The sequence below is a fragment of the Macadamia integrifolia genome, chromosome 8 (genome assembly GCF_013358625.1).
Source record: "Macadamia integrifolia cultivar HAES 741 chromosome 8, SCU_Mint_v3, whole genome shotgun sequence".
Taxonomy (NCBI): Eukaryota; Viridiplantae; Streptophyta; class Magnoliopsida; order Proteales; family Proteaceae; genus Macadamia; species Macadamia integrifolia.
In genome coordinates this window covers 13305114-13330241 of record NC_056564.1, presented here as the reverse complement: position 1 = coordinate 13330241, position 25128 = coordinate 13305114, and the positions used below count along the sequence as shown (strand labels likewise).

Here is a 25128-nt window from a genome sequence, read left to right as displayed (position 1 = left end):
AGAAAGTGGTATATTTTGGATGCATTCCCCTTGAATAGTATTCTTTAGTTTGTTAACTTAGTGGCATAGCATATTGAACTCTGCAGAATCAGTTGATTATTAGATACTGCATTATTATTTGAAGTGTGGTTAATTATGGAAGTCATCTGGGGTGAGTTTCTATACGTTCATGCGAAGACTGACATTGGTAATGTCTATATGGACATATTTTTCATTATAAATATTGCATTCAGTGTATTGCTTAGTTGAATTATCTCAAGATCTTGGAGAGTGGAAACTTAGATGGAAATTTTGAAGCTTTAGGCTTCTAGTATTTAGAGGGCGAGCCTAGTTGCAATGGTACGGTTGGTCTATTTCCACCTGGTGGTAGCGGGTTCAAGTTGAGGAAACGGCCTCTGCACAAAGCCTGGGTAAGGCTTTGTACGTCTAACCCTTCCCAGACCCTGCAGTAGTGTGAGCCTCGTGCACTGGGACTCTTTTTATGCTTCTATCATTTCCAATGTGTCATTCTGATTTTCCTTCTGAATCATTGCTTATTTTTAGTGATTGTTCCCTCCATATTTGAATTGATGACGATCACTTCTTTATATGAATGTGTCTGCTTCATATTTTTGAATTATCGACACCTTGTATTTTCTGTTGAATCTGAAGGCACCTATTTACCTCACACATTTTCTTCTCTTAACAGTTATGGTCTTAAATGTCATCTTGCATTTGAGTGATTTTGAAGTTGACCTATGCATAAGTGCTACCTCATTTCAGATCAAGTTGCGCTTTAAGTTGAAGCTAGAATTTCGCTACTGGTTAATGAGAAGAAAAGGTTGTTCAATGACCTCTGTTTTCTGTTAAAGGTACATCTATCCTGAGGTTATTTAAGAATGCTTAATTTTGTATTTTCAGAACTGGATTTTTATATAAGATGACATTTTACTTCCTCATCCTTCTTGTTAAAAAAGGCTACTTTTAATGGGTATGGTGCACTGAAGATGAAGATTCATCAATCGTTGAGTTTCCTGATGATTTCACCATCCATATTAACACTGGCCTTGATTCTTTCTCCAACCCAAAGAAGAAATTCGAATTTGATAGGGTGTATGGACTGCATGTTGGGCAAGGTGAGAGAACATAAGTTTCCTTTTCTTCGTAACCTCTACTTCCATAATTCCTCATTTCTTTTCAACTCAAGTATTATCTATGTTACTTGCAGCTAATTTAGGATTTTCAACATATTGATTGTGTGAAAATATTATGCAGGGGAGCTCTTCCATGATGTTCAGCCATTTGTGCAGTCAGCTTTGGATGGTTATAAGGTTTCGAATCACGAGTTTCAGATGAGTAGAATCAAACCATATTTCTCTTTTCTATCTTTCCTTCTCTGTAACTTTCTCTCTTTATTTCTGAGCCGATCATATTACTCTCTCCTTATCTGGTTCAAGAGCATGGTTGTCCCTGTTCTTAAAACAAACCTTCATTTGGTATGGATCTTCTCCGTGGTTTGTCGTGACGTTTGAAGGGCTGGTTCGTTGGTTGCTGCTGGGATTTCTTAGGTAAAGAAATCCATAAAGATGAACTTAAGATCGGCTTATGGAACGTAACATCCAACGTTTTTTGAATCTCCTTTTCTTTGGACTTTACTGGTAGGAGTTCAAGCAGCCCTTTCTTGATCAAACGTTTTATTCACCTTAAAAAATAAAAGTTATTCTAGAATGTTGGTGGAGTTTTGCACGTCTTGGATTAATAGCCCCAAAACAGAACATATTCTCATGATTTTTTTTTTTTTTTTGGTTTATACAATAGGACTTGGACACTTCCAAAGATAACCTGAAATGATTAAAACCGTATTATACTGTTAAATTTTAATTTGTATTGAGCACATGCTCTACCTTTAACATTTTTTTATTTTCTTTGCAGTCCCTGTGTTTGGCTAGCTAGTAGTAAGAAGACAGTCTGAGAACTCAAAGAAGCCTTCGGCGGGTCAGAATATGCATAAGGGAACTCAACGACTCTTTTAAGAATTGGATAAGAATTGGCTAAATCAGTTGTCGGCTTGGAATCTATTGAAACGAATGGGTGCCAAATTTTTTGTTGGGTGGTTGCTGACTGTAAGGTTTGGACTTTCAATTAGCTTGTACATGATCGGCATCATTCTCTCCTATAATTGTGTTCTACCTAACGTTTACTTTTGTGCATACAACTCATTTTGAGGTACTAACAAAATCTTTGGACTGATGGTTATGACTTGCTTCTCAGATTTACAGCAGTTTTATATTTAGCATGTTAATATATTGGCAAGAGCAATTTTGATTTTATAAAAAAAACTTTGTGAACTAAATTCTGTTACCTCTATTTGAATCTCTGGGATATTCTGCATTATATAAATGATCAAGAACTAAATTCTGTTACCAAACCAATTGTTGGAACTTTTCTAATAGTTCTTCTGCATCTCCCATTATACATGAAAAGTGGTATATTTTGGATGCATTCCCCTTGAATAGTATTCTTTAGTTTGTTAACTTAGTGGCTTAGCATATTAAACTTTACAGAATTGGTTGATTATTACGTACTGCATTATTGTCTGAAGTGGTTTATTATGGAAGTCATCTGGGGTGAGTTTCTATACGTTCATATGAAGACTGACATTGGTAATGTCTTTATCGGCATATTTTTCATTGTAAATATTGCATTCAGTGTATTGCTTGGTTTAATTATCTCAAGATCTTGGAAAGTAGAAACTTAGTTTGAATTTTTGAAGCTTTAGGCTTCTAGTATTTAGAGAGCGAGCCTAGTCGCAATGGTATGGTTGGTCTATTGCCACCTGGTGGTAACGGGTTCAAGTCAAGGAAACAGCCTCTACGTGAAGCCGGGGTAAGGCTTTGTACGTCTACCCCTTCCCAAACCCTGCAATAGTGGAACCACGTGCACTGGGACCCTTTTTATGCTTCTATCGTTTCCACTGTGTCATTCTGATTTTCCTTTTGCCTCCTTGACCCTACATAATAAGTAACTTACTCTTTCTAGAATCCAGATATTAATGTAAAAGAGGGGAGATATGTAACTACTTAACTTGTGCAGAATTAATGGACAAAAAGGGGCTGCTCTAATGCGTAATGTCTTGAGGTGTCGAGCTGGGTCTTGGACTTGTGCGCCTTGAGCCAGGGCTTGGGCTTCCCTCACGGATGAGATATTCTTTTACTGCCCAATTCAGGTCAGCCTTTCTTTCCTCATGAATGAGGTCTTCTTTTGCCGACATCTCGTCCTTCCCTCGTGGATGAGATCTTTTGCTACCAATTGGGGTCGGCCTTTCTTTCCTCATGAATAAAGTCTTTTGCAGCCAATTGTGGCTCAAACTTACGTGCCTTAGTGCGTGAAGTCTTTAGGTGCCAAGTTGAGGCTCGGGCTTACATGCTTTAGTGTCTAAAGTGTTGAGGTGCCAAGTTGGGGCTTGGGCTTGCATGCCTTAGTGCATAAGGTTTTGAGGTGTTGAGCTAAGGCTTAGGCTTGCGTGCCTTAATGCGTAAGGTCTTGAGGTGCCGAGCCAGGGCTTGGGCTTGCGTCCCTTAATACTTAAGGTCTTGATGTGTCGGGCCGGGGCTCGGGCTTGTGTGCCGTAGTTCGTAAGGTTTTCAGGTGTCGAGTCGGGGCTCAGGCATATGTACCTAACTGCGCAATGTCTTGAGGTGTTGAGCTAAGGCTTGGGCTTACGTGCCTTAGTGTGTAAGGTCTTGAGGTGCCAAGCCGTGTCGAGCTGTGCCGAGGGCATACGAGCCTTTGTGCGTAAGGTTTTGAGGTGCCGAGTCGGGGCTCCAGCTTGCGCGCCTTAGTGCGTAAGGTCTTGAGGTGCCTAGTCAAGGCTCGGGCTTGTGATGTTTTTTGTGTAAGGTCTTAAGGTGTTGTGCAGAGGCTCTGACTTTGTGCACCTTGAGCCAGGGCTCGGGCTTGCGTGCCTTAGTGCATAAGGTTCTGAGGTGTCGTGCTGGGGATTGGGCTTGAGTGCCTTAATGCATAAGGTTTTAAGGTACCGAGCTAGGGCTCAGGCTTGTGCGCCTTGAGTCGGGGATTGGGCTTACGTGCTTTAGTGCGTAAGTTCTTGAGGTGCTAAGCCAAGGCTCGAGCTTATACACTTTGAGTAGGGGCTCGGGCTTATGTACCATGAGCCGGGGCTAGGGCTTGTGCACCATGAGCCGGGGCTGGGGCTTGGGCTTATGTGCCTCAGTGCGTAAGGTCTTGAGGTGCCGAGCCAGGGCTCGGGCTAGGGCTCGGGCTTAGGCTTGCGTGCCTTAGTGTATAAGGTTTTGAGTTGCCTAGCCAGGGCTCGGGCTTTGTGCCTTGAGTAGGGTCTTGGGCTTGAGTGCCTTAGTGAGTAAGGTCTTGAGATGCCGAGCCGAGGCTCTAGATTTTGAGCCTTTGTGCACAAGATTTTGAGGTGCCGAGCTTGGGCTCGGGCTTGCGTGCCTTAAAGCGTAAGATTTTAAGGTGCCGAGCTGGAGCTCGGGTTTTCGTGCCTTAGTGCGTAAGGTTTTGAGGTGTCGAGTTGGGGCTCTAGCTTGCGTACCTTAGTTCGTAAGGTCTTGAGTTGCCGAGACGAGGCTCAGGCTTACGTCTCGTAGAGCATATGGTCTTAAGTTACCGAGCCGGGGCTTGGGCTTGCGTGCGTAAGGTCTTAAGAGCCCGAGCCAGGGCTTGGGCTTGGGCTTGGGCTTGTGAGCCTTTGTGTGTAAGGTCTTGAGGTGCCGAGCCAGAGCTCGGGCTTGTGCTCTTTGAGCCAGGGCTCAGGCTTGCTTGCCTCAACGCATTAGGTTTTGAGGTGCCAAGTCGAATCTCAGGCTTGCGTGCCTTAGTGTGTAAGGTCTTGAAGTGCCAAGCTGGGGCTCGGGCTTGTATGCCTTAGTGCGTAAGGTTTTGAGGTGCCAAGCCGGGTCTTGGTTTTGCATGCCTTAGTCTGTAAGGTTTTGAGGTGTCAAGTTTAGGCTCGGACTTACGTGCCTTAGTTCATAAATTTTTGAGGTGTCAAGTTGAGGCTCGGGCTTACATGCTTTGAGCTGGGGCTTAGGCTTGCATGCCTTAGTGCGTAAGGTCTTGAGGTGTCGAGCCAGGGCTCAGGCTTGTGTGCTTTAGTGTATAAGGTCTTGAGGTGCTAGGCCGCGCTAGGGCTTATTTGCCTTAGTGCGTAAGATTTTGAGGTGTCGAGCTCAGGCTTACAACCCTTTGGGGTAAGCTTTTGAGGTTCCGAGCCAGTGCTCGGGCTTGTACACCTAAAGCTTGGGCTCGAGCTTTTGTGCCTTAGTGCGGGTCTTGGGGTGCCTTGCTAGGGTTCGGGCTTGGGATTACGTGCCTTTGTACGTAAGGTCTTGAGGTGCCGAGCAGGGCTTGGGCTTGCGTGCCTTAATGCATAAGATTTTGAGGTGCCAAGCCGAGGCTCGGGCTTGTGCGCCTTGAGCCGGGGCTCGGGCTTTCCTTGCGGATGAGATATTCTTTTACTCGCAGATGAGATATTCTTTCATGTCTTCTTAGTGACATAGATACCATAGGCATGTTGTGTTAGTTGTTTGTTGCATGGTAGATGGAATTCATAATATTCTCATTTGGTGATAATGGCTTGTGCTTCATGTTTTGATAGGTGCAGTCAGCTTTTGCAGAAAAGCACCAAAACGAAAAAGGAGCAAAATGCTCTAACTTAGAAATCAAGTTACTCATCTTTTGCAATTGGCCCAAGATAAAAAAAAAATGCAGATACAATAAGAAGATTTAATAATTCAGGCCTTGCAGGTAGTGCTTATATCAAATTTCCTTATATTCCTATTGGTATGGTAGTTTCCTACATATGTATCTATTTGAGAATCCTCATGCATTTACTTGGAATATCATGTGTGCAGTGTGCACTATCCCACTTTAGCTATTTTTAGGTGTCTGTTGTGTGTCCATGGTTGTTTTAAAGCTCAGAATTCTTATAGTTTTGAAGACGCCTTGGTTGACACGTGGCTTTGTATACCCAAGGGGACCAGCAGCCAACTAGCCACATGTGTGTAGATAGATTCCCAGGATACCAAACCTTCAAAAAATAAAGAAAAAGAAAAAAAAAATAGAGAAAAAGAAAGAAGAAGAAGAAAAGCAAGTGGTATTATGTCGGTTTGGCAGTAGAGATGACTAAGTGAGTGCTGCCAAGGCAAAGGGAAAACAAAAGGAACAAGGAGAAGGAAGAAGAATAGCTACATTCCTGGTCCTGATTGGCAGTACCACCATTGCTGCAAGTTGACTGTTGAGCTCCCTCTTGCCTCTATATGTGCCCGAATAAAATGAGCACTTTTATGGTTCTTTAATGTATTAAACAAGAACTAAAATATTGTTTATTGTTATGCCCATATATATATATTGGTTAAATAATAAATTAAACTTCAAACAAACCCAGCCTTTGCAAAGTGGATTTTGGGGGGGAGGGAGATGATTGAGTTTGCAAAATAGAGGGGTGAGACCCAAGAAGTTACAATAAACCTATTTTCTGTTGTTCTGAACATCGACCACGGGACCTGTAATCTTAGATTTCACTGAAAAAATAATAGAGTTCCAAATTTGCTCGAATAACCTAGCTTTAGAGGTCTACCAATTGTAAGTAAAACGAAACAGCAGAAACTACCTTATACGACTCACTTTTAGACTCTGCAAGTATATGGCTTCTCATTGTTGTCTAACCTTGAAACATGTGCTAGTTTATTAGTGTGATGGATCTTTAATAACGAACAGCATATAGGCTTTCTTTTGTCTGAGTTAAATGTTCATTATTTGTAATATACTTAATTTCTCAATATAAAACATGGACCGGTATTGTTACATAATACATTAAATACTACAACTAGGGCTCGTTGTTCATCTTAAGCCCAAGGCCTCTCTCCTGCCTTCATTACACACTCACACACACACACACACACAAAAAATAAAAATCTGGAGTTTGAGCATACTAGGTCTAAACGTAATATCTAGACATTCTGTTCTTTTCTTCTCATTGTGCTTTGTACAGAGATGTTTTACTGATTTTCTTTTTCTACATCGCTATCATCTATTGGTTTGTTTCTATTCTTTCACCTTTGTTCTTGCATAGCTATATACATAATGAGATTTATTCTTTGATTTAAGATTATTTGAAGGTTTATTGGGGTTATTATCTGTTGAGCTACATGTCGATTTGAAGTTTGAAGTAACTGTTGGCCATAAACTTACTGGCAGGGTTTTCTGCTTCTGTGGCTATTGGCTGCAACTTTGAAGTAGCGTTTTCTCAACTTCTGGTGCTTGGAGTGCTGAGATATTTTGGGGTTCTTAGTTGTTGGTCATACCGTGCCTTTGATCCGAGTTGGTGCTTGATCTGCCCTGTAAATAGGAAACTACTGGTGGTTACTAAATGCTGTTATCTAGTTTCTATTCTGTTGGGTTGATGAAATGTGAATTCTGGTAATTGGTTCAAGTTGATTCTTACATATTGTGTTTAATATGATGGTTCTTTATGATGATTGGAGAATTTGATGTTTGTTATGCTGTATGGTTGTGAAGTTATAGCTTTTTTTTCTAATTTTGGAGCTCAGTTTCTTTCCTTATTCACTTGCCCAAACCCTTATATCCAACCATTGAATTGGAATAGAACTTTCAGGTTTGAAGTACTAGTGGAGACCTAGTTTCTGTAGTAATTTGGGACTGATCTAAGTTCTATTTTTGGGAGTTGTTGAAGATCTCCTACTGTTGTTTTGAGTTCCTATGATTCTGCTTACGGGTGGGACTTTCAAATTTACTTTGGTGCTAGATTTAAATCCGCTAAAACCACTTCAAAAACTCAAAATTTTCCTTCAATTGTGTATGTTCCTATCCTTACTCTCAAAATATGAATCTTGCTGCTGTTTTGAGTTCCTATGATTCTGCTTGTGTGTGGGATTTTCAAATTTACTATGGTGTTAGATTTGGATCCATTAAAACCACTTGAGAAAACTAAAAAATTCCATTCAATCTTGTATGTAGCTATCCTTACTCTCAAAATATGAATTGTACTGCTGCTAAAACTTCCCTAGCGAGAACGTGTGTCTCAGTTGGAAGTTGAAACAGTAAAGAAAGAGATTGAGATATCCTTATAGTGATCATAATAGGGCTCCCCACTAGAAAAAAAGGGGAAAAAAAGAGAACAAGGTGGGAGTGCAATGACTGCTGAAAATTCAAACTCTGATCAAAAGAAGGTAAGAAGGGGGAAATCAAATTAAAATAATATGAGAAAGGCATTTCAGTTCAATTTCTTTGTTCATCACATCTGCTCTTTAGCGTGTTTCGTTAGTTTTCTTTTCTTGGATTGTCAGTAGAGAGATTATTGTTTGAGATCTAGGTTCTGGAGAGACGATAATGGCAGAACAGAAGAAATGGAGCTGGGAGGTCCCTGGATTCGAACCTTAAAAGTCATTTGGGTGTCAAGATCATAAGCCTGTTCCTCTGATTAGGAGGTTCTCGATTTCAACATCATTGATTCTGTCACAGTCTGACTCCCCAAAGAAAGTTTTAGCTACCAAAGTCTAGAAATTGAAGGCAAAAGTGGAGGAAAACACTTGTTTATGATTCTTCTGTGTATCTTATGGAGGGATTTAGTTGTGTTGTTGTGGTAGTCATCCAACTATCCAAGTAGGTTACTGTCTGAGAGATTTTTTTTTCTGTCACAAGTGAGTTCTGTTGTTTCTTGTGGCTTGAGAGGAAGAACATATTTGCTCGGTGTGAAAGTTTTGAAGTAACATTGATAGTGCCTGCAATGGACAATGTGAGATGCTCTCTACATTGAGTAGCTGGTGTTGAGGATTATTGGCTATTACAAGGTAGACAGGCTTAGCTTGTGAATGATTGAATGCTGTTGCCGTTTCGGCTGATGGAAACAGTAATCGTTTTATCTTGTGAACACTTACTGGAGTTGATGGAGAAATAAGGGACTTGCTAGAATAAGCTGATCTGCTGTTGAAAAGCAGAATCTTGATGAACAGGACCAGTAGGAAAATGGAGAAGAATGAAAATACAAGAATTATGCAAATATTGGCAGTTCTATATTGCCATACTGATTTAATGTTGTCATTACATCTTCCAACGTGTTTAACTAAATGACTTGTTTCTCAGATTTACAGCAGTTTTACATTTAGCATGTTAATATATTGGCAAGAGCAATTTTGATTTTTACAAAAAAACCTTGATAACTAAATTCTGTTACCTCTGTTTGAATCTCATGATTATTCTGCGTTATAAAAATTAATAAGTACTAAATTTTGTTACCAAACCAATTGTTGGAACTTTTCTAATGGTTCTTCGGCATCTTCCCTTACACCTGGAAAGTGGTATATTTTGGATGCATTCCCTTTGTAGACTATTCTTTAGTTTGTTAACTTAGTGGCTTAGCATATTGAACTCTGCAAAAGTGGTTGATTATTAGATATTGCATTATTGTCTGATGTTTGGTTAATTATGGAAGTCATCTGGGGTGAGTTTCAATACGTTCATGTGAAGAATGACATTAGTAATGTCTATATGGGGATATTTTTCCTTATAAATATTGCATTCAGTGTATTGCTTGGTTCAATTATCTTAAGATCTTGGAAAGTGGAAACTTAGTTTGAATTTTTGAAGCTTTAGGTTTATAGTATTTAGAGGGCGAGCCTTGGTGCAATGGTACTGTTGGTCTATTGCCATCTGGTGGTAGCGGGTTCAAGTCTAGGAAACAGCCTCTGCGCGAAGCCGGGGTAATGCTTTGTATGTCTACCCCTTCCCAGACCCTACAGTAGCGGGAGCCACATGCATTGGGACCCTTTTTATGCTTCTATTATTTCCACTATGTCATTCTGATTTTCCTTCTGAATCATTGCTTATTTTTAGTGATTGGTCCCTCCATATTTGAATTGATGACGATCACTTTTTTATATTAATGTGTCTGCTTCATATTTTTGCATTATCGACACATTGTATTTTCTGTTGAATCTGAAGGTACCTATTTATCTCACATATTTTCTTCTCTTAGCAGTTATGGTCTTAATTGTTATCTTGTATTTGGGTGATTTTAAAGTTGACCTATGCATAAGTGCTACCTCATTTTAGATTAAGTTGCGCTTGAGGCTGAAGCTAGAATTTCGCCACTGGTCGATACGAAGAAAAGGGTGTTCAATGACCTGTTTATTGCTAAAGGTACATCTGTCCTGAGGTTATTTAAGAATGCTTAGTTTTGTATTCCCAGAGCTGGATTTTTTTATATAAGATAACATTTTTCTTCCTTGTCCTTCTTGTTAAAAAAGGCTACTTTTAATGGATATGGTGCACTGAAGATGAAGGCCCATTAATAGTTGAGTTTACCTAATGATTTCACCATCCGTATTAGCACTGGTCTTGATTCTTTCTCCAACTAAAAGAAGGAATTCGAATTTGATAGGGTGTATGGACCGCATGTTGGGCAAGGTTAGACTTGAGAGAACATCAGTTTCTTTTTCTTCGTAACCTCTATTTCCATAATTCCTCTTTTGTTTTCAACTCAAGTATTATCTATGTTACTTGCAGGCTGCAGCTAATATAGGATTTTCAGTATATTGATTGTGTGAAAATATTATGCAGGGGAGCTCTTCCATGATGTTCAGCCATTTGTGCAGTCAATTTTGCATGGCTATAATGTTTTTATATTTGCTTATGGGCTAACTCGTTCTGGAAAGACACATGCCATGGTCTCTCTTTCACTCAGTCTTGCTTTGGGTTTCCAGGGTCTCCCGGGTGCTGTTATCTTATGTTGTCTATGTGTTTGAGGCATCTATGCCATGCATCTTGGCTTATTCTGACCAAACCTGTCTTGCAGGAAGGATCTAGTTATGATCGTGTTTTGTATGTTCGATATTTTTACCCTTTATTTTCATCAACAATCTTATTAAAGCTAGGGTATAATGTGAAAAAACAAAAATACCTAAGTCGGTTGGTTACATTCAAAACAGCCCGCCCTCTTTAGCAGATGTTCTTCGATATTTAATAACTTTCTCTTTTTCTCAGCAAGTACTTCTTGCTCTGGTTTAATAAATCTTCATCTTGCTTGGGACGCTTTTTTGATCTTCTTAGGCAATGTTTGAAGGGATGTTTCGTCACTCTCATTTGGTTTGGGACGCTATTTTGATCTTCTCAGGCGATGTTTGAAGGGATGTTTCGTCACTCACATCTGGTTTGGGATGCTTTTTTTTAATCTTTTCATGCAATGTTTGAAGGGCTCAGTTGTTGCAAGTGGCGATTGTAAATAACTTTCTCTCTCTTTCTTGGCCATCTCTCTTAGGCAACAAGCCTTAAGAGGTAAGAATTAAGAAGAGGTTCTATGGCAATCCCAGAAGAGCTTATGAAATTCAAGTATCATTTCATTGACGGAACTATTGTTTCACTTGTATTCCTGTTGCTTGTCCTACTTGCGCCCAGATTTGTAGATGTGATCGTTTACTTTTGGCATCTCTTCCTCTCCACAGCCATGTTTCTCACTGTTGACGTCATCTTTGGTTGGTTATATTCGATGGAACCTGAATTTTGCAGGGAGAAAAGATCTTAGATTATGTTGCCGGACAACCGGAACAGGTGGAGGAAGTGGAAGAGGAGAGTTAGGAGACCCCAAAATCTGAGAAATCTGAGAGTAAAGAAATGGGTTTCGAATCACAAGTTTCAGATGAGTAAAATCAAACCCTATTTCTCTTTTCTTTCTTTCATACTCTGTAACTTTCTCTCTTTATTTCCAAGCCGATCATACTGCTCTCTCCTTCTTGTCTGTTTCAAGAGCATGGTTGTCCCTGTTCTTACAACAAACCTTCATTTGGTGTGGATCTTCTCAGTGGTTCATCGTGATGTTTGGAGGGCTGGTTCGTCGGTTACTGCTGGGATTTCTCAGCCAAAGAAATCCAGAACGATCAACTCAAGATCTGCTTATGGAACGTAACATCGAGCGTTTCTGCAATCTCCTTTTCTTTGGACTTTACTCATAGGAGTTCAAACAGCCCTTTCTTGATCAAACTTTTTATTCACCTTAAAAAATAAAAGATATTCTAGAATGTCTGTGGGGTTTTGCACGTGATGGATTAATAGCCCCAAAACAGAACATTTTCTCATGATTTTTTTTTTTTTTTGGTTTATATAATAGGACTTGAAAACTTCCAAAGATAACATGAAATGATTAAAACCATATTATACAGTTTAATTTTAATTTGTATTATGCACATGCTCGGCCTTTGACATTTCTTTATTTTCTTTGCAGTCCCTATGTTTGGCTAGCTGGTAATAAGAAGACGGTCTAAGAACTCAAAGAAGCCGTGGGCGGGTCAGAATATGCATAAGGGAACTTAACGACTCTTTTAAAAATTGGATAAGAATTGGCTAAATCAGTTGTCGGCTTGGAATCTATTGAAACCAATAGGTGCCAAATTTTTTGTTGGGTGGTTGCTGAATGTAAGGTTTGGACTATCAATTAGCTGGTATATGATTGGCATCATTCTCTCCTACAACTGTGTTCTACCTAATGTTTACTTTTGTGCATACAACTCATTTTGCGGTACTAACAAAATCTTTGGACTGATGGTTATGACTTGCTTCTTTGATTTACAGCAGTTTTACATTTTCACATTAATATATTGGCAAGAGCCATATTGATTTTTACAAAAGCATTGAGAACTAGATTCTGTTACCTCTATTTGAATCTCAGGAATATTCTGTGTTATGAAAATGATTAAGAGCTAAATTTTGTTACCAAACCAATTGTTGGAACTCTTCTAATGGTTCTTCTGCATCTCCCCTTACACCTGAAAAGTGGTATATTTTGGATGCACTCCCCTTATAGACTTTCTTTAGTTTGTTAACTTAGTGGCTTAGCATATTAAACTCTGCAGGATTGGTTGATTATTACATACTGCATTATTGTCTAAAGTGGTTTATTATGGAAGTCATCTGGGGTGAGTTTCCATACGTTCATGTGAAGACTGACATTGGTCATGTCTGTATGGGCATATTTTCCATTATAAATATTGCATTCAGTGTACTGCTTAGTTCAATTATCTCAAGATCTTGGAAAGTGGAAAATTAGTTTGAATTTTTTAAGCTTTAGGCTTCTAGTATTTAGAGGGCGAGCCTTGGATCAACGGTGGGGTTGTTCTATTGCCACCAGGTGGAAGCGGGTTCAAGTCAAGGAAACAACCTCTGCGCGAAGCCGGTTTGTATGCATGTCCCTTCCCAGACCCTGCAGTAGCGGGAGCCTTGTGCACTGGGACCCTTTTTATGCTTCTATTATTTCCACTGTGTCATTCTGATTTTCCTTCTGAATCATTCCTTATTTTTAGTGGCTGTTCCCTCCATATTGCAATTGATGACGATCACTTCTGTATGTGAATATGTCTCTGCTTCATATTTTTGCATTATCAACATCTTGTATTTTCTGTTGAATCTGAAGGTACCTATTTATCTCACATATTTTCTTCCCTTAACAATTATGGTCTTAATTGTTATCTTGTATTGGATTTTAAGTTTGACCTATGCATAAGTGCTACCCCATTTCAGATCGAGTTGCGCTTGAAGCTGAAGATAGAATTTCGCCACTGGTCAATGAGAAGAAAAGGTTGTTCAATGACCTGTTTACTGCTAAAGGTACATCTGTCCTGAGGTTATTTAAGAATGCTTAGTTTTGTATTTTCAGAGCTGGATTTTTATATAAGGTAACATTTTACTTCCTCATCCTTCTCGCTAAAAAAGGCTACTTTTAATGGTGCACTGATAATTTCAGGAAATATAAAAGTATTTTGCTGTACACGGCCCTATTTGAAGATGAAGGTTCATCAATAGTTGAGTTTCCTAATGATTTCACCATCCGTATTAACACTGGTGTTGATTCTTTATCCAATCCAAAAATGGACTTCGAATTTGATAGGGTGTATGGATTGCAATGTTGGGCAAGGTGAGAAGAGGACATAAGTTGCCTTTGATTGTTTCCTTTTTTACATAACCTACATTTCCATAATTCCTTTTTTTTTTTTTTTTTTTGAAGTCAAGTATATGTTACATACAGATAATATATTATTTTCAGCTTATTGATTGTGTGAAAAAATTATGCAGGGGAGCTCTTCCATGATGTTCAGCCATTTGTACAGTTAGCTTTGGATGACTATACTGTTTCTATATTTGCTTATGGGCAAACTCGTTCTAGACAAACACATACCATGGTCCCTCTTTCACTCAGTCTTGCTTTGGCTCCCTGGAGACTCCTGGGTGCTGTTAACTTATGTTGTCTATGTGTTTGAGGCATCTATGCCATGCATCTTGGCTTATTCTGACCAAACCTGTCTTGCAGGAAGGATCTAGTTATGATCGTGGTCTGCATGTTCGAAGTTTTGAGGAGCTGTTTGATTTATCCAACTCAGATACAACTTCTGCTATTCGGTTTAATTTTTATTTACAATAGTTGAGCTCTACAATGAACAGGTTCCATTCACTTTCACGTCTTCTTAGTGACATGGATACCAATGGCATGTTCTGTTAGTTGTTTGTTGCATGGTTGGTTGAATTCATAATATTCTCATTTGCTGATAGTGGCTCGTGCTTCATGATTTGAGCCGGTCTTCAGTATCAGGGAAAATTGATATAGCGAAATTCAACGTTTCACATTTGATGGTTTTAACTTTAGTCTGGAAACTGTTTTTTTATGCCTTTTATATAATATTAATTCTATTTATTTTGCTTCTTTGGCATCTTGTACAACATAAGATTCGTCTTATGTTCGTTTTTTTTTTTTCATTGTTCTTATACGTTTGTAATTTGGTTTTAGTTTATATCTATTTTCCTCACCAAAAGAGCTTTCCTGCATTATTGTGTCTCTCTGTGTTCTCAAATGTTATCATATTTGACTCTTTGGCTATCATATTTTCAGGATTATCACTATTCATATACACTACAACAATTAGATCACAAGGGAAAATTTGAACAACAAGCTTTCTCTTGTTTGGCGGGAAGTGAAGGTTTGATGGTGGAAGATGCTAGTGGAGAACATGTAACGGAGTTTCTGCATGTGACCAGTTCACTCTCAGCGTGAGTTTGTGGAACCATGAGCTGGTATTCCTTTCTACTCATTGGACTCTAATTGGTGATTTACGCAGTGGAGAATGCAGTCCTTATTGGAGTGCCTCTATTTGGATTCTTGAATTCTACAAATTTCCCAAAAGATAGTCTAATAACGAATACGGGCTTGGACACGGGTGGAGATCTTACTGATATTTCTTGTTCTCCCTTTTTTTAATTCATTTATTTTTGTACTTGCTAGAATGGAGTCAAAATTTGGTTTAGGTTGTTTATCGTACTCTGTTTAAGTTGGTTTCTGCATATAGGCAAACTAAGGGGAAGCAGGGAGACCATAAAAGATTAAATTTTATTTTTCTGGTCTAGCTCATGTTCATCTGTTGCAAACATTCCACTTTGGTTGTGGTGTTGATTATGATAAGGAGAAATGGGAGTATGTATGTAAAGATTATTAATACCTTTGTAGGCCATTTGGTTGTGTTGATTATGATAAGGAGTAATGGGAGTATGCAGGTAAGACTATTAATACCTTTGTTGGCCATTTTTATTTTCAATAGGCCTGCATTTGTCAGTGCAAGCAAGTGCTTTGGGAATTCAATGTAGCCTTGATTACTTAAAATTGATTTTCTACATCTTTAATTGAATATTTATAAGCACTTTGATCTAATCCTTTATCCCTATTGTTAACAAAGCTCACTGCTCATAGATCCCTCTCCCCTCTTTATTACAATACTCTTTCCTTTCCCTACCCCTCTAAAAAAAAGTGACAAATCACATGTCTACGAATGGGCTGGAATTTAGATGAGCTTATTCCATGGCTAACTCATGGGTCCAAAATACCGTGCAAGTCTAGCTTTTGAACCCATTATATTGAATATACGATTATTAGTGTGTCTCTTTCCAAACATTTTGATCCAAGGTCCACTTTGCAAACACTTACTTCTCCCATAGTTCTCTCTAGCTCTTGTGTTAATATTCATGGCCAAAACTGTCCTGCCCCATCCTTGAAGTGTTTGAAAGTAGCAACTTTTAAGACAATTTTGCACCAACTTGTGCTGCAAAGATGCGAGTACTAACTTGTATAACCATGCACTATGTTATAGGTTTGCTTTATTTGTTATATTTAATGATATCTTGTATTCTTGTTTGTGAGCAGTTTGTTGCCTACCTTAAGATAATGGATCTTTGTCTTGGTTCTCTGATTATGTTGATTCCTTGGATTGTTTTGTGGCTCTTTTTCATTGTATTTTGGCTGTTGTTCCTCTACATTTTCATGTTTTTCTGCTATACATTAGTTCTATTATTCTTATCTTATAATGCTAGTTGTTATCTTTCGTTTGTCATTTCACGTGGTTAGATAATAACAATGGCTGAAGACTCACTGACCAATTAGGGAGTGAATGAAATGCCAATCATATAAACCAGAAGAGAAGGAACATCAACAGATCTTATTACCAAAGATTCATTCACATCATTCTCTACTTTTTAGAATTTCAGGTGTTCTGCTCAAGTTTTTAGCTTAAAAAAGCTACGCAAGCCTCCTTGACCCTACATAATAAGTAACTCACTCTTTTTAGAATCCAGTTATGAATGTAAAAGAGGGGAGATATGTAACAACTTAGCTTGTGCAGAATTAATGGACAAAAAGGAACTGCTCTAGTGTGTAAGGTCTTGAGGTGCTGAGCCGGGTCTTGGGCTTGTGCACTTTAAGCCGGGGCTCGGGCTCCCCTCACGGATGAGATATTCCTTTACTGACCAGTTCTGGCCTTTCTTTCCTAACGAATGAGGTCTTCTTTTGCCTACCATAAGGGTTGGCTCAGGCATTCTGTGTAGATGTGTTCTTTTACCGACCAGTTCATGTCCCTTTCTTTCCTCACGAATGAGGTCTGCTTTTGTTGACATTGGGGTCGGCTCATCCTTTCTTTGTGGATGAGATCTTTTGCTGCCAATTAGGGTCGGCCTTTCTTTCCTCATGAATAAAGTCTTCTTTTGCCGCCAATTGCGGCTTGGACTTACGTGCCTTAGTGTGTAAAATCTTTAGGTGCCGAGTTGAGGCTCAGGCTTACATGCCTTAGTGTGAAAGTTTTAAGGTGCCAATCCGGATCTCGGGCTTGCGTGCCTTAGTACATAAGGTCTTGAGGTGTTGAGCTAAGGCTTAAGCTTGTGAGCTTTGTGCATAAGGTATTGAGGTGCCGAGTAAGGGCTTGGGTTTGTATGCCTCAGTGCTTAAGGTTTTGAGGTGCCGAGCCGGGGCTCGGGCTTGTGTGCCTTAGTACGTAAGGTCTTGAGGTGCCCAGCCAGGGCTCGAGCTTATGTGCCTAAGTGCATAAGGTTTTGAGGTGTCAAGCCAGGGCTCGGGCTTATGTGCCTTAGTGCATAACGTCTTGAGGTGCCTCGCCTCGACATGCGAGCCTTTGTGTGTAAGGTTTTGGGGTGGCGAGTTGGGGCTCAGGTTTGCTTGCCTTAGTGCTAAGGTCTTGAGGTGCCGAGCCGGGGCTAGTTCTTGCATGCTTTAGAGCATAAGGTTTTGAGGTGCTGAGCTGGGGCTCGGGCTCGGGCTTGTGTGCCTTAGTGCGTAAGGTCTTGAGGTGCCTAACCGAGGCTCGGGCTTATGAGGTTTTGTGCGTAAGGTCTTGAGTTGTTGAGCCGAGGCTCTAGCTTTGTGCACTTTGAGTCGGGCTCGGGCTTGGGCTTGCATGCCTTAGTACGTAAGGTTTTGAGGTGCCGAGCTAAGGCTTGGGCTTGGGCTTGAGTGCCTTAGTGTGTAAGGTATTGAGGTGCCGATCCGAGGCTCGGGCTTGGGCTTACGTGCTTTAGTGCGTAAGGTCTTGAGGTATCGAGCCAGGGCTGGCGCTTGTGCACTTTGAGTTGGGGGGCTCAAGCTTATGCGCTTTGGGTTGGTGCTCATACTTGTGCACCATAAGTCGGGGCTCAGGCTTATGTGCCTTAGTGTGTAAGGTCTTGAGGTGCCGAACCAGGGCTCGGGCTTTCGTGCCTTAATTCGTAAGGTTTTGAGCTACCTAGCTGGGGCTCTGGCTTTCGCGCCTTAAGTTGGGGCTTGGGCTTGTGCGCCCTGAGTCGGGTGTTGGGCTTGCTTGTCTTAGTGCATAAGGTCTTGAGGTGCCTAATCGAGGCTTGGGCTTACAAGGTTTTATGCGTAAGGTCTTGAGTTGTTGAGCCAAGGCCCCTGCTTTGTGTGCCTTGAGCAGGGGCTTGGGCTTGCGTGCCTTAGTGCGTGAGGTTTTGAGGTGTCGAGTCGGGGCTTGGGCTTGGGCTTGAGTGCCTTAGTGCTGCGTAAGGTCTTGAGGTGCTGAGCCAAGGCTCGGGCTTACGTGCTTTAGTGCATAAGGTTTTGTGGTGTCGAGCCAAGGTTCGGCCCTATGTGCTTTGAGTCGGGGCTTAGGCTCATGCGCTTTGGGCTGGTGCTCAGGCTTGTGCGCCTTGTGCTAGGGCTTGGGCTTGCATGCCTTAAGTTAGGGCTTGGGTTTGTGCTCCTTGAGTCAGGTCTTGGGCTTACGTGCCTTAGTGCGTAAGGTCTTAAGGTGCCGAGCCGATACTCAGGGTTTTGTGCCTTGAGTCGCAGCTTGGGTTGTGGGCTTACGTGCCTTAGTGCATAAGGTTTGGTGGGCCATTCTTTCCTCACAAATGAGGTCTTTTTTTGACCATTGGGGTTGGCTCTACCATTCCGTGTGGATGAGTTCTTTTACCGACCAGTTCAGGTCGGCCTTTTTTTTCTTACGAATGAGGTCTTCTTTTATCGACATTGGTGTTGGCTCGTCCTTCCCTCATGGATGAGATCTTCTTTTGCCGCCAATTAGGGTCGGCCTTTCTTTTCTCATGAATGAGGTCTTCTTTTGCAGCCAATTGGGGTCAACCCTTTCTTTCCTAATGAATGAGGTGTTCTTTTGTCGTCAATTGGGGTCGGCTCGTCCTCTCATCGTGGATTAGATCTTTTATCTACCAGTTCGGGTCAGCTTGTCCTTCGCTCGTGGATGAGATCTTTTACCGACCAGTTTGGATTGGCCTCTCTCCTTATGAAAGGTATTTTTTTTCTCCCGACTATTGGGGTTGGCCTTTCTTCTTCAATGGGATGATTATTCTATTCTGGACCGTGGTTCTCAGTTTTTCCAATCTGTAATGCTCGACTGGGTCTTATTATTACGGATGAGGTGATTATCACAATGACAACCTTGTTCAGATCTTCAGGATTAGGTCATGATTGATTCTTCGACTACCGTTGCAGCTAGTCCTATAGCTTGTTCATCCTTGCTCAATGAGAAGTTGATATTATAGCTTGCTAATGTCGTTCCCACAGACGATGCCAATCTGTTGCGGTAAAAACTGACCTGGTGATCTTTTTTGCAAAACTTGGTACTCCACACTAGACCTGCATAGAACAACAGACAAAGGAGAGCCAGGTTGACCCAACGGTGGACCCTCCGATGCCTAAGTCAATTTTCTTTAACAACAGATACTCAAGAGAGTTTTTTCGATGAAATGATCCATCTCCTTCTTTGGGGGCTTGCCTTGATATTTATAGGTAGTGAATGAAGAGAGTCGGTTGAGGAGAGTCCTATTTTGACAAGTAGTTCACTCTTGTAAGGATAACTTTGGGAAGAGTCCCATTCGGTAAGTGTTACCTTGTTTGTTAGGATATCTCCTAACGATAAGATCCGCTGCACTGGCAACGAGTGATCCTTGGGATTATCCTTGCAACCGCTGTGATTGGATTAGATCCTCAGGGAGGCAAGCTGATGGGCAGCCATGTAGATAGGCGATTTGAGAGCTTGGCTTGGCCAGGGATGACCCAAGGAGTTAGGTTTCTCAGGGATGACTTGGATGGTCGGTTCGGCCAAAGATGACCAAGGGAGAGTGGCATTTTTACCCTCATCATAAGCCCCCCACTCCCTTAGGTCGAGCTACATAGGTCGACTTGTTGGAGTTCAGCAAGCAAAGATTATATGCTCAGATTAGGTTATAGATCTTCAGTTCAGTGAAGATATCTTTATTTACTTTTGATTTTTTATAGTTGTCTTTTTGTATCGACCTTCGAAGTTGGGCTTTTGAGTGCCAACCACCAAAGACCCGTTAGGTCGATTTTTTTTACCTTAGAATGTAAGGTCTTTGGTGCCGAGCTGGGGTTTGGTCTTATGTGCCTTAGTGCATAAAGTTTTGAGTTACCAAGCTGGGGCTTGGGCTTTCATGCTTTAATACGTAAGGTCTTGAGGTGCCAAGCCAGGGGTCGGGCTTACCTGCCTTAGTATGTAAGGCCTTGAGATGCCGAGCCAAGACTCAGGCTTTTGAGCCTTTGTGCATTAGGTCTTGAGGTGTTGAGCCTGGGCTCGGGCTTGTGTGCCTTAAAGCGTAAGGTTTTGAGGTGCCGAGCCGGGGGGTTAGGTTTGCGTGCCTTAATGCGTAAGGTTTTGAGCTGTCGAGTTAGGGCTTGAGCTTGCATGTAAGGTCTTGAGTTGCCGAGACGGGGCTCAGGCTTGCGTGCTATAAAGCGTATGGTCTTGAGTTACTAAGCTGGGGCTTGGGCTTGTGTGCCTTCATACGTAAGGTCTTGAGGTGCCAAGTCGGGGCTTAGACTTGCGAGCCTTTGTGCGTAAGGTCTTGAGGTGCCAAGCTAGGGCTCAGGCTTGCGTTCTTTAGTGCGTTAGGTTTTGAGGTGCTGAGTCGAGGCTTGGGCTTTTGTGCCTTAGCATAAGGTCTTGAAGTGCCGAGTTAGGGCTTGGGCTTACATACCTTTGTGCGTAAGGTTTTGAGGTGCCGAGCCGGGTCTTGGTCTTACGTGCCTTAGTGTGTAAGTCCTTGAGTTATCGAGTTTAGGCTCAAACTTACGTGCCTTAGTTCAAAAATTTTTTAGGTGTCGATTTAAGGTTCAGGCTTATGTGCCTTAGTACGTAAGGTCTTGAGGTGCCTTAAGCCGGGGCTCAGGCTTACGTGCCTTAGTGTGTAAGGTCTTGATGTATCGAGCTGGGGGTCAACCTTAGCTATCTTTGTGCGTAAGCTCTTAAAGTTCTGTGCCAGTGCTCGGGCTTACATGCCTTAGTGTGTAAGATTTTGAGGTGCCAAGCTGAGGCTCAGGCTTGTGCACCTTCAGCCGGGGGCTCGGGCTTTCCACGAGGATGAGATCTGGTCGGCCTTTATTTCCTCACGAATGAGGTCTTGTTTTACCAACCATTGGGGTTGGCTCAGCCATTCCATGCAGATGAGTTCTATTACCCTTAAGTTCAAGTCAACATTTCTTTCCTCACGAATGAAGTCTTCTTTTGTCAAAATTGGGGTCGGCATATCCTTCCGTCGTGGATGTGATTATTTTTCTGCCAGATCTGGTCGGCCTTTCTTTCTTGATGAATGAGATCTTTTTCCACCAAGTGGGGTTGCATCGTCCTTTCCTCATGGATGAGATCTTCTTTTATCTACTAATTCGGGTCGGCCTTTCTCTCTTCATTAATGAGGTCTTTTTTTTCGACCATTGGGGTCGACCTTTCTTCTTCAGTGGGATGATTATCCTGTTCTGGTCCATGATTCTCACCTTTGCCAATCTGTTATGCTCGGCTTCATCACATTGTTACAGATGGGGTGATTATCACGACGACAACCTTGTTCAGATCATCAGGATTAGGTCATTCTTCGATTACCATGGCAGCTAGTCCTATAGCTGTTCATCCTCTCTCCATGAGATGTTGATGTTGTAGCTTTCTAATGTCGTTCCCACAGACGACGCCAATCTTTTGTAGTAAAAATTGACCGGGTGATCTCCCTTGCAAAACTTGGTACTCCATGCTAGACCTGCATAGAAAAGCAAACAAAGGAGAGTCGGGATAACTCGACGAGGGACCCTCCAATGCCTAAGGCAGATTTCTTCAACAACAGATACTCAAAAGAGCTTTTTTTTATGAAATGATCCATCTTTTTTGGGGACTTACCTTGATATTTATAAGTAGTGAATGAAGATAGGCGGTTGAGGAGAGTCCTATTTTGGCAAATAGTTCACTCTTTTTAGGATAACTCTTGGAAGAGACCCCCATTAGGTAAGGGTTACCTTATTTGTTAGGATATCTCTTGGCGATAATATCTGTTAAGCTGGCAACGAGTGATCCTCGGGATTATCCCCGCAATTGCCATGATCGGATCAGATACTTAGGGAGGGGAGCTAACGGGTCGGCCATGTAGATAGGCGATCTAAGAGGTCAGCTCAGCCAAGGATAACCTAAAGGGTTGGGTTTCCCAGGGTTGACCTAGATGGTCGGATTAGCTAAAGATGACCCAAGGGAGTGGTATTTTTACCATCATAAGCCCCCCACTCCTTCAGGCCAAGGTTTGAAGGTCGACCTGTAAGAGTTCAACAAGCAAGGATTGTGTGCTCGGATCTGGTTATGGATTTTCAGTTCAGTGAAGACATTTTTGTTTACTTTTGATTTTTTGTAGTTGTCTTTTCGTTCCAACCTTCAAAGTTGGGCTTTGAGTGCCAACTAGCAAACAGTTAGAAATAAGGAGTTAAGGACTAGGGTTAGAGATGACAGAAGAAGAGAGAAGAGAGTAAGGAAGAAGAGGGAGGGAAGGTGAGAGAAGAAGAAGAAGAAGAGAGCAAAACGTGAGAGATTCCTCATCTAATCTCACTTATATTAGATGCAAATAACACTTTAGGGAATTATATATTTTCCCCTCAGGGAGGTGAAAGAGAAATAAAAGAAAATATATACAAGGACAACTTAACATAAGACCGTTCCTAAAGTACCCCTATTATATACATTCTAACACAAAGATCCATGGCTCGGTTTTTCCTACCTTAGAACGTAAGGTCTTTGGTGTCGAGACGAGGTTTGGTTTTTTGCACTATAGAGCGTAAGGTCTTTGCTCGAGTTGAGGCTCGGTCATGAGGTGTCGAGTTATAATGCAGACTTACGTGCCTTAGTGCATAAAGTCTTTAGGTGTCGAGTTGAGGCTCAGGCTTGTATGCCTTAGTGCATGAAGTATTGAGTTGTCAAACTAGGGCTTGGGCTTGCATGCCTTAGTGTGTAAGGTTTTGAAGTGCTAAGCCGAGGCTCGAGCTTGTGTGCCCTTAGTGCGTAAGGTTTTAAGGTGCCGAGCTAGGGCTCGGGCTTAAGTGCCTTAGTGAGTAAGATCTTGAGGTGCCGAGCCGAGGCTCGAGCTTACTTGCCTTTGTGCATAAGGTCTTGAGGTGCCAAGCCGAGGATCGGGCTATTGAGCCATTATTCATAAGGTTTTGAGGTCTCGGCTAGAGCCTACGTGCCTTAGTGCGTAAAGTCTTTAGGTGTCAAGTTGAGGCTCGGGCTTAGTGCCTTAGTGCATAAAGTCTTGAGGTGCAGAGACAGGGCTCGAGTTTGTGCACCTTAGTGTATAAGGCCTTGAGGTGTTGAGCCAGGGCTCAGGTTTGCGTGCCTTAGTGCAAATGGTCTAGGGTTGGCAAGCTGGGGCTCGGCCGCATGCCTTAGTGCAAATGGTCTTGAGGTGCTAAGCTGAGGCTCGGCACTTGTGAACCTTTGTTCAAAAGGTTTTGAGGTCTCGGCTCTGACCTACGTGCCTTAATGTGTAAGGTCTTAAGCTGTCAAGTCGGGGCTTGGGCTTGCATGCCTTAGTTTGTAAGATCTTGAGGTGCCGAGCCGAGGCTCAGGCTTGTGTGCCTTAGAGTGTAAGGTCTTAAGTTGTCGAGCCAGGGCTCGAGCTTGCGTGCTCTAGTGCGTAAGGTCTTGAGGTGCCGAGCCGAGACTCGGGTTTGCGTGCCTTTGTGCATAAGGTTTTGAGGTGCCTTAACGAGGCTCGGGCTTACATGCCTTTGTGCATAAGGTCTTGAAGTGTTGAGTCGGTGCTCAGGTTTACATGCCTTAATGCGTAAGGTTTTGAGGTGCCAAGCTGGGTCTTAGTTTTCTGTGCCTTAGTGTGTAAGGTCTTGAGAAGTCGAGCTTAGGCTTGGACTTACATGCCTTAATGTATAAATTTTTTAGGTGTCGAGTTGAGGCTCAGCTTGCGTGCCTTAGTGCATAAGGTCTTAAGGTGTCAAGCCAAGGCTTGGGCTTGCATGCCTTAGTGCGTAAGGTCTTGAGGTGCAGAGCTGAGGCTCGGGCTTGCCAGCCTTTATGCATAAGGTCTTGAGGTGCCGAGCTAGTGCTCGAGCTCAGGCTGAGGCTGAGGCTTAGGCTCAGGCTTAGGCTCGGGCTCGTAAGATTTTGAGGTGCCAAGCCGATTCTCAGGCTTATGCACTTTGAGCCGGGTCTTGGGCTTTCCTCGCGGATGAGATATTCTTTTACTATCCAGTTCTGGTCGGCCTTTCTTTCCTCATGAATAAGGTCTTCTTTTGCCAACCATTGGGGTTGGCTCAACTATTTCGTGCGTATGAGTTCTTTTACCGACCAGTTCAGGTCGGCCTTTCTTTCCTAACAAATGAGGTCTTTTGTCAAAATTGGGGTTGGCATATCATTCCCTCGTGGATGCGATCTTTTGCCGCAAGTCGGGGTCGGCCTTTCTTTCCTCATAAATGAAATCTTCTTTTGCCACCAATTGGGGTCAGCTCATCCTTTTCTCGTGGATGAGATCTTCTTTTACCTACCAGTTCGGGTTGGCTCCTCTCCTCATTAATGAGGTCTTTTTTTTTTTTCTACTTTTGGGGTCGGCCTTTCTTCTTCAGTGGGATGATTATCCCGTTCTGGCCCATGATTCTCACCTTTGCCAATCTGTTATGCTCGGTCAATCACATTGTTACTGATGGGGTGATTATCACAGTGACAACCTTGTTCAGATCTTCAGGATTAGGTCATGATTGATTCTTCGACTACCGTGGCAGCTAGTCCTCCTATAGCTTGTTCATCCTCACTCCATAAGATGTCGGTGTTGAAGCTTACTAATGTCGTTCCCATAGACGGCGCCAATCTTTTCCGGTAAAAATTGACCGGGTGATCTTCCTTGTAAAACTTCGCACTCCACACTAGACCGGCACAGAAGAGCAGACAAAGGAGAGCCAGGCTGACCTGATGGGGGACTCTTTGATGCCTAAGTCAGATTTCTTCAATAATAGATACTCAAAAGAGTTCCCTTCTTTTTTTTTTT

At 41.9% G+C, this 25128-nt stretch overlaps 2 long non-coding RNA genes across 5 annotated transcripts; both read left to right on the top strand.

Moving 5' to 3' along the window:
• The first annotated feature begins 268 nt into the window (after positions 1-268).
• Positions 269-1790, top strand: LOC122085890. Its single transcript, XR_006142264.1, has 3 exons — positions 269-851; positions 957-1115; positions 1255-1790. It is a non-coding gene; the product is annotated as an uncharacterized LOC122085890 (long non-coding RNA).
• A 121-nt stretch (positions 1791-1911) lies between these two features.
• Positions 1912-15676, top strand: LOC122086118. Of its 4 annotated transcripts, none has more exons than XR_006142331.1 (7): positions 1912-2107; positions 7219-10179; positions 10287-10446; positions 10600-13635; positions 13772-13942; positions 14101-14466; positions 14912-15676. It is a non-coding gene; the product is annotated as an uncharacterized LOC122086118 (long non-coding RNA). The 4 variants fall into 4 exon arrangements; XR_006142333.1 differs by having other exon boundaries at positions 10287-13441; positions 13549-13635; XR_006142332.1 differs by having other exon boundaries at positions 10287-13635; positions 14101-14207; positions 14336-14466.
• The last annotated feature ends 9452 nt before the right edge of the window (positions 15677-25128 follow it).